Source organism: Copadichromis virginalis, linkage group LG15 (genome assembly GCF_057382275.1).
Source record: "Copadichromis virginalis isolate Kocher_CV1m ecotype Utaka linkage group LG15, C_Virginalis_male_GT1.1, whole genome shotgun sequence".
NCBI lineage: Eukaryota > Metazoa > Chordata > Actinopteri > Cichliformes > Cichlidae > Copadichromis > Copadichromis virginalis.
The window spans coordinates 23,694,923-23,702,977 of NC_140632.1; the positions used below are offsets into that span (position 1 = coordinate 23,694,923).

Sequence of the window (8,055 nt, forward strand, 5' to 3'; positions counted from 1 at the left end):
CCACGGACTACAGCGCCATGATGAGCAACAAAGCCAAGAAGTCTATTGACTTCCTTCTGATGCAGGACACCGCCCCGACGATAGCCACGGACGTGTCACTGCAGTACCGCCTCGACATCGTCTTCTGCCAAACGGTCACCTACACATATTTTAATTATTGTATGTCTGAGCTGATGCGTTTATCCTGGAGTGACTCAGAGTGAAGGAGAAGGCCAAGAAGAAGTGTAAATATCATAGAAGCAAGGAGTTCAGAGCTCTACGACTTAGTGTCTTTATGGTATTTATGTGTGTAATGGAGACCAGGGGTTCCATTACCCTTACTTGTATTTTTATTAATTGACTGACTGATTTGTATTTAAAAACCGTAATGAAGAAAAACACACACTGGTTGATTGTGATTCTTTATTAGGCTTTTTGGGTTGTTATTTAAGTGACTCGTTAAAGGTGAAGAGACAGGGGGACTGGCCATCCTACCCGTGTCAGGAAAAGAACCTGTGTTAGAGCTGTTCACATTTAATCATTTGTCTGTAACCTAAATTAGTTGTATATGTAAAAAGAGAAGTGTTAACAGTACTCACTTTGTAAAGAGTAAAAGCAGCTCAATCACCTGCTTATGAGCTCCTGGAGAAAACCAATGTGCCAGGCTAGGGGAGTGTGTGTTGGAGTGATTTTGTTAAAAGTTGTCATTATTGTGCTTGGACCTTGTCTTGAACTGTATGTTCAGATATTTTCTGTTCCTCCCCCACATGTAGGATGTTGGGGATGTTACTAGCTATAGTTTTCAACTGCAGGCACAATCTAAGTAAGATTCTGGTTTCCTTATTTGGTAAGGAGTGTTCACTTCCTGCCCTTTATGGGCTCACCATGTAAATGGTGGACTGTTAGAGAGGTTAAGCCATATACGAGGTTGAGGGGAGATGACCCTTTTATGACTAGAGATGCGGTTAAAACGTTTGTAAGCAGGAAGTCACGTATACAGACACACATACACTCTCTCTCACTCACACACACACACACACACACACACACACACACACACACACACACACACACACACACACACACAGTGCCTTAGCTTTTACCACACAACATATGGGGTTTACAATGGGCGGTTGTGTAACTGTTTTCATTCAATAAAAGGCTGCGAGTGGAGGCTGGAGTTGGAGTTGTCTGAGTTTGGGTGTAGAGCTTGCAACTCTGAGAATCCGACCAGGCTTCCCCTGCACAAGTAAAAACCAATCGAACTCTGATTGTCTTACTTTGTTCTGAGTCAGCGAGGGCTGAAACCTAACTGTGGTTAAGGTGTTTTAATGCAGCGGTCCCCAACCGCCGGGCCACGGACCGTCGTTTGGTCGAGAGATGAGGCTCGGGTGTGAAATGTATGGTTTTCAGAGTTTTTATCGTTTTTTATCGTTATTTTGTTATCGTTTTTATCGTTAACTCTGTTTTCCTGGGTCTTTCACGTGTGTTATGAATAAATCTTCTTTTTTTCCGGTACCGGTACTAGTTTTTTGTTGTATTTATCTGTGACACCTTAAAGGCCGGTCCGTGAAAATATTGTCGGGCATAAACCGGTCCGTGGCGCAAAAAAGGTTGGGGACCGCTGTTTTAATGTATATAGAAGAGACTGAAGTTTATATGTTATGGAGTTATTTATAGGACTTGTTACAAATCTTCATATGTGTTGGTTATATTGTAGTGGTTTTCTTATGGGGAGGGTTTTGTTTCCCTTTGGTTTGCTGACCCCCAGACTTGGTCTATTCCAGATGCTCACCTGAATCAGGTAGAGTATAACAGGAAGCCATTTGCTTTTCAGAAGGGTTGGATTCTTTGCTGTATCACCATGTGTTCTCATTAATAAAGTACATTTTACTCCAGTCTCGTGCTATTTTAGTGGAAGTGACCCATGACCGTCGGCCAAAACTGACAATATGACTATTAAAAGTCTGAGTAATACTGTAATTTTCTGCTGCTCATTCCTGTGCAATATCCCATCTGACCTCCCGTCATATTTCTTTTCAAGATTTTCTTATTTAATCACTAGTGTACATATATTTATAGATACATATATATATATATTTTTAGTCATCTTTTCTCTTTTACCACGTCTCTCTAATATTTTGCTCTTTACTATTTTTCTATTTTTTATTTTATTTTATTATATTTTATTATATTTTCTTCTACTGTACCATGCTGCTGAGTGACTGCTGCTCGTCAAACACATTTCATTGCAATGTTGACCCTGTGCTAACTTGCATATGACAAATAAAACTGAAAACTGATAAAACTGAAAACAGTAAAGGCAAAGGGAACACATCAAGTAAGGATTTCACACTCCCACTCACAACGGCACTTTCAAAGCATAAAGCCAAATGCTTCAAAATTTCATTTTGAGGCATTTTAAAAATGAATGTGTTTGAGTTTCATTGCTCCAAAGTAATGTTTTCATATAAGCAAGATAACAACCAGTTTGCAACCATCTAAGTACAGTCCTCTATTGTGAACAGACGTGTTGGCAATCTGTCTGCGTTTATAAATTAGACAACAGTTATTTGCAGATCTTCATCAATCTGCCTGAGAGTGATTGCAGTCGGTCTGAGTTGGACTGCAACTGTTTTGAGTCAGGTTGCCTCCAAGGAGGCAGTTTATTATTTTCCTTTCCTAGTTGGACAGATGGCTGTTGTTTTGTTTTTACTGTAGTGTGCTGGGCCATTAATGGCTCAGGGGCTGCAGCGTATCCGCGCCAACACCTAAGGCCAACGTGGAGTCACCGGTCAGACTAACATAAAGAAAGAATCTGTTAAATTACACATTTGTATTCATTAAGTCACAGACAATGAAAACAAGCAGAAATCAAGATGTAATATTTTTATAATTTTATTGATGTTAAATTAAAGTCCCAGCTTAGTTATGTTGTCAGTGCAAGTCACTTCAATCTGTATAGCACCAAAGGAAACAATGGTGTTTTCAAGGTGCTTCACACTGTAAGGTAACAACTTACAGTATTAAAAAGAAAACCCCAAAAGAACAAACCCCTCTGAGCAAGCACGAGGCGACAGTGGGAAGGAAAAACTCCCTTTTAAGAGGAAGAAACCTTCGACAGAACCAGGCTCAGGGCGGGGTGGCCATCTGCCGCGACCATTCCTGGGGATTTCAAAAATGACTTGATCTGATCTAAATGTAAAACTAGCTCATTTAAAGTGTCCAGTGAGTTTTAGAAAATATTTTGCTGTTGATATCACGATGTCACTATAAAGTGGAAACTTTGTTTCTTCCCTTACACCTCCCAAAAAATGCCCGCACCGATGAGAAGCACTTAGATATGCAACTTGGTTCTGTGAATATCTTTCTTTTGAAAGTTTTAACAATATCTTCATCAAGATCTTGGAAGTTTAATTGCCAGAATGTCACCAAAGATGCATGCTTCCATCTTTTACAGAGGGATTTGAAAACCCTCTCGCTGAGTTTCTTGAACTTCTCTGGTGGGATTTTGTCGTATCTGGCCCTGATTTCAGTCCAGATTTTCATGGTAAGCCGGTTGGAGATAGCTTCAGCACTTTCAATGCTGAAGACTGTGCCTGATTTTTTTGAAACCTGGGAAATCAGTCCTTCCACAAAGATTTCCACTGAAAATCTGCATCTTTCTTTCTTTTCATATGATTCCAGTCTATCAGTAACTGTTACTGCCAACAGGTGTTCTTGGAATACTGAAGTAGTTATGATATTAAATATTGGTTGTTCCATTAAATTCATTGAATCCTCCTCCCCACTCCTCCCCATTTTCAATGATATTAGTGACAATTTATGTAATTTGTCACAAATATCAGTGAAAATCGCATTAGCAATGCAGTCAAAATAATTCTGCACTTTTCGGTCTAAATGCAAATCCATCCCCTTGAATTTGTCCAAGAGTAGATCCAACAAACGTTTTTGGTGAGAATGAGGGCACTTTAAAAGTTTACCAAGCTTTGAAAGCACAGCCTGAATTAATGTCTCTAACCATCTTTCAAAGTCTAAGGTTTTTTCAGGTGGCTCACAGTCTACAGAAGATCTGTGATGCTGTATCTTTTTATATGACTCCGTTTGACTTACGTTTGTTAACGGTGGGATGCTGGCTTCATGTTCAACACAGGATTTCTGCTGCTGGGGATCTGGAATTGGATTGTTTTCTGCTTTTGCAGCACTGTGTTGGTCAGCATTTTGACAGCTTTCTTCTGTGTTAGCTGTTTCTTGGCTGTTAGCATCTATATTCTGTGCTGTATCAAACTCCTGCTCAGCAGAATCGTCCAAAAATTTCACACGTGACAAAACCGTTTTGCCAGTAGTGGTGTGGACAGAACAGTTTTCATGTACAGGGGAGTTCTGGGAAGACCTCAGTGGTGATACTGCTACTGACTGTGCACACAGGTCCATTACGTCCTCTACAAAACCTACAAGCCGCTTAGCGGTGAAGCAATCCGGATAGCCTGAGATAAGCTCTCCCCACTGCTTGATCGAAAAACTACTGAACAAGTTATTCAAGAGGGATACCAAAGCATGTACTGTAGAATTATCCCCATTGGTCTGAACTGTTTCATCATTTGTCATTGTGTTACAGTTCGAGCTTGCCATTTCACTTTTTTGTTTTTTATGTCTAAAATGTTGTTTTGTGTTAAACTCCGTGTTTGAACGTTTAAAGCGCTGCTGTCCCGCTGTGTGAATGCGTTTCAACTGAACAGCCAGGTCTATATATAAGGTCGGTTTAAGGTTTCTTTGTAACGTCACCTGACGTTTCTTTGTAACGTCACCAGTCAAAGGACTGGCCCGCCCCGTCATAACGAAAGGGGCGGGACAAATCTGTTGCTTAGCAACTGAAAAAAAGGCACACCGCGCTGAATGCTACATCCGGCCTGCGACGGTACACCGCCTCCGCACCACCGTTTAAACATGAAGTGTGGATGTTAGAAGATCCCAAATATGGTGAGCTACTGGGAAATTACTCACGTTTTTGTTCTTGAGAGTGAGCGATAATAAGCGACATTTTATTGAGAAATTACAGTAGTCTGTCTACAAAAACTACAAAAATGACCTAAATAAGACAGAAGTACACATTCATTTTTATCGTTTTGTCAACAACAGGGCGCATGAGGTTTGTTCAGTATTTGTTGTGTCTACAAGGCTCAGGCGCCCCCATGAAGTGTCTTATTTGTATAGTTGAAAGCATTATAAAGGAACGCAAAACTAAATTACATATAATTATAATTCTTGGCACTTTCTGGTGTGTGTGAGTTAGTGTTTCTCTTTTATGATTTGTGGGTCCAGCATCAAATTCAGAATCCTTCCCATCACACATGAGGTCTTGAATAATCATCTTATTTTAAAGACCTCGTAGTTTGATAGTTTGCTCTCAGACTGTGGGCTTCCTTGTGGTTTTTAGGATATTTAGAAGTAGAAGGGGATCATCCTTCTGTGGAACCAGCTCCCAGTTTGAATGCAGGAGACGGACACTATCTCTACTTTTAAGATTAAGTTTCAAAGTTACCTTTTTGCCAACGCATATAGCTAGGGCTGAATCAGGTGACCATGAATCCTCCCTTAGTTACCCTGGGACTACCCTGCTGGGGGATTCCCACCATGTGTTTATACACCTCTCTGCATTCAATAATTAGTTCTTGTTCATCTCTGGCTCTCGTCCACAGTGTGTCTTTTGTCCCCTTTTTCGTCTCCTCATCCCCAAAGGGTCGCAGCGGGCCGCCCCTCCCTGACCGTGGTTCTGCCAGAGGGTGCTTCCTGTTAAAAGTGAGTTGTTCCTTCCCACTGTATTGAGGTTTTTTCTTTTTAATTGTAGACTTTCTACCTTACAATCTATACCACCTCGAGGAGACTGTTGTTGTGATTCAGCTCTGCATAAATACAATTAAATCGAATTAAGTGGGTTCAGCTGTTTTGTGAAATAAATGTGAGTGACATGGTAAGTAATAGCCTGCATGTAACTCATGGTAAGAAGAGCAATATCGCCCCCTCCTGGTTCAACCTTTTTTTCTTTGCAGTAATCTTTCCAATAATAATACATATGCACTAACCTCATGCTTGCTGTTAACAATAGCCTAAAGACACAAAATCAAGTTTAGTTTTTTCCTTAAGTTTATGGTTTTTTTTATATGGTTGGCATTTATTTTGTTTCTTTTTAATAATTATATTGATTCTATTGATTGTTTGCCAAGCACTGAGGTCTCTGCTTAGACTGTGCTACTGGGATCACTGATTTAAAAATGAGGCAAAAGCACCAAAGTTGTGCTCAAAAATAGTACAGTGAGCTACAACCTGTTGCTGTAGTAATTCTAACACACTTATTGTTTTTAAATACATACATGTTTAGTTCTTTTAAACCTAATTATATATATATTTTTTTGCAAAAGTGTCACCTAAACACCCAAATATACGTAATTCAAAACTTACTTTAATTATTACCCATTTGGCTGGTAACATGGACCCAGTCTGATGGATAGTTACTGAACAGATAGTCTTTTCTTTAAAGGCTGCATTCAGAGCAAATCATTGTAAAAACAAGACAAGTCAATAAAAAACAAGTAATAACTATAATACTAAACTACAATAGAGAGAAAATCCAGTAAATATAATTATATTATGTAAAAAATATACAAATATTTACCTCTAATTTAAAAAGACATTACAAGGGTACTAGTTTCATTTTAATCTAAACATAATCTAAATTGACACTAAATCAGTTTAAATATTACAGCTGAAGGTGATTTTAATAAATGTACTGCTGCTTGACTTTGTTTTACTACTGCAGTATAATTTATCATGTACAAAAGCTCCAAATGTTGTTTCTCTGACTTAATGTTCTGATGACGTTTGTGTTACTTTGCAGGAAATAGTCAGGACCCAGATGAACCTGTGCTGGAATTCAGTGTGGGTGAGTAATATGAGCATTTATGAAGGCTGTCCATGACCTGTAATTAAATTTAGCGTCATTAGTGCCACTCATTGCAAGTGACAGTGCACATGCTTTCAGCATGGAGTCTGCTCTTATGGTAGCAAAATAAATTCAGAAAATCTCCATCAAAAAGCAGCTCAGCAGCAGAAATATATATGGTCAGCTGGTTGTGAGTTAATGAGCATGTGAAATCAGTGTGAACATTTTGAAACAACAACTCTCCAACCTCGTAATTGTAAGACTGCCTGTGCAGCCACAGGAGCCTTCAGAGAGTCTTCCTGCTTGTCTCTTGGGTTGATTTGCTCGTGTTTTCTCACCCAGTCAATGACTGTAAAAGGGCTGGACTAATTGGAGGCAGGTGTAATTGATTGCACTGATATGCTAGTCTACTTATAGCCCACATTACAAACACTGCTGTGTTATTTTGTCTCTCAGTGCAGGTATGTAATGTGACAAAACCTCTAATGATCTGATATGTTTGGGATGGATGGGCTGTGAATTATATAGTGAATTGTCTTATTTTGTCGCTCTGTGCAGGCTTTCTACTTACAGGGTGGTGGGTCTCAGAGGACAATTGCTACCCCTGTTGAAGTGAACAACGTGTGGAGTGCAACTGGCTTTGTGGCATAGCTGGCTCTGGCCTTGGACTGTGTGTTTTTACTTTGTACCTAAATGGGACACTGGACTTCTAACTACTATTCATTGTGTTTATAAATAAAATTTTAGAATTTTATTGACTGTCATCTTTTTGCCCACGGTTGGTCAGACCTAGAATCTCTTTGTGTGTGTGTGTGTGTGTGTGTGTGTGTAACATCAACAGGGTTTTGCATAAAAGAGTGTGAGCAGGTCAAAAGGTCAATTCATTTATTGTAGTTTTATGGCAGCACCCTCTAGTGGCCTTGAAGCAAACAGTCTCCTAACTAAGCCATGGCATCTCTGGTCTCTCCTACTTTTGTGTGCTCTGCTGGAGGAGCAGCATTGGATCTAGTGATACTGAGTAAGCTGATTAGGACAGGCCTGGAGAAATGTGGTTTGCATGAAGTATCAGGAAAAAAACAACCTTGTATTGTAAAATAATAATACACGAATAATAAATACTTTTCATGACATTCAGA

The 8,055-nt window shown here is 39.5% G+C and overlaps 1 long non-coding RNA gene across 3 annotated transcripts; it reads left to right on the forward strand.

Annotated features, from left to right (window-relative positions):
- Window positions 1–2,490: 2,490 nt before the first annotated feature.
- Window positions 2,491–8,055, forward strand: LOC146692486 (uncharacterized). Of its 3 annotated transcripts, XR_014915206.1 has the most exons (4): window positions 2,492–4,959; window positions 5,679–5,778; window positions 6,875–6,919; window positions 7,478–8,055. It is a non-coding gene; the product is annotated as an uncharacterized LOC146692486 (long non-coding RNA). The 3 variants fall into 3 exon arrangements; XR_014915204.1 differs by having other exon boundaries at window positions 2,493–4,959; window positions 6,875–8,055; XR_014915205.1 differs by lacking the exon at window positions 5,679–5,778 and having other exon boundaries at window positions 2,491–4,959; window positions 6,875–8,055.